This window comes from Galeopterus variegatus, unplaced genomic scaffold (genome assembly GCF_000696425.1).
Source record: "Galeopterus variegatus unplaced genomic scaffold, G_variegatus-3.0.2 Scaffold13259, whole genome shotgun sequence".
Lineage (NCBI taxonomy): Eukaryota > Metazoa > Chordata > Mammalia > Dermoptera > Cynocephalidae > Galeopterus > Galeopterus variegatus.
Window position 1 is genome coordinate 35,468 of NW_007739370.1, and position 1,419 is coordinate 36,886.

Below are 1,419 nucleotides of genomic sequence, written 5' to 3' on the forward strand. Positions count from 1 at the left end.
TTCCCATCCCATCTGCCTCTTAAACCTTTCTCCAATCCATCTCCCATTTCAGGCCTCACTGTCGAACAGTACACTTCAAATCTATACATTATTCTGTACATTTTACCTAAAAAAACACCCTCTGGGACTCTAAGCCCCACTATCAGGATAAAGTTTACGCTCCTTAGCAGGACATTCAAGGCCTTCATGCATGGCCCTAACCCAGCTCTCTACCCTCACTTCGTACCACATCTGACCACCCTATTTCCCCTAACACGTGGGCTCTTTTAGCCTGAGTGCAAAAGCATTTGCTTTTATCTTCTTTGCTTTGTTCATAGCTTAGGAAAAAGCAGTCCAAGAGTCAACTTGTAAATCCATTGAGGGCATTCCCTTATAGTCCAGGAATACCTCAAAGCTGCTGAGAGACAACTGCCAAATCCAACTTGCTGCCACAAAGATGCCCTCTTATGGGGGGGGACTGTCCTGTACAGTTCACAAGAGCACTTTGACTCCTACTCTCTCACTGGTTCTCAAATACCTGAGAAATATGTAGGCCAGTGTTATTATTCTCATTCTGGAGATAAGGAAACAGCCCCAGAGAGGCAGTGTGTGCTTAGAGTCACATAGCCAGTAAATGATGGTGAGTCTGACTTCAAGAGACAATGCTCTCTCCATATAACAGTATCAGGGGACACGGGTACAATCAGGAAAAGGAGGGCCATCCCAGCTGCCTTCAGGTACAAAATCCAGGTAGCTTTTCCCTTCTCAGACCAGCTACGTTCACTTCCCCATTTGGGGTGTCATGGCTGTGGTGCAATGAGCTGTCATTAAGCTCCAACTTGTTAGCCAATGGCCCAGTTTAATAGGCGGGGCCAGTCTCCATGGTTGCTGTTTCACACAGCTTCGTGAGCAGAGTATGAGGCAATAAATCAGTGGTGGAATGAGAACCTGACTATACTCCTGGGATGGTGCCTGAGTATCTTCCCCTGTCTACTCAGATCCTGGAAGGTGACTCACCTGGGGTGCTGCAGTACCTGCAGCAAGGTGCTTGTAGGAGATACCCAGTATAGTTCTGTCCTGTCCTCATCCTCAAAGTAGACCTGCAAGATTAACAGAGCAGCAAGAGTAAGAAAGACAAATACAGGGATTCACAGTCCCAGGCATGTTGAGGCCAAGCCCAGGGAAAAGTGAAAGAGATGGCAACTGTTACTAGTTGAATGCCTCCTTTATACAGTTGTGGGGCTAGGAGCTTTGCATTCAGTCCCCGTCATGACACTGTAAGAAAGTTTATTACTGGCTCCATTTTTTAAAGACAGAACCAAGATTCAGAAAAGAGAAATGACTTGCCAACATCACCCAGCTAGTAGAGAGGAGCCAAAACTCAAGCCCAGGGCTATGGAGCCTTCCCTTCCCTAACACTTCAGACCTACAGCCATCAGG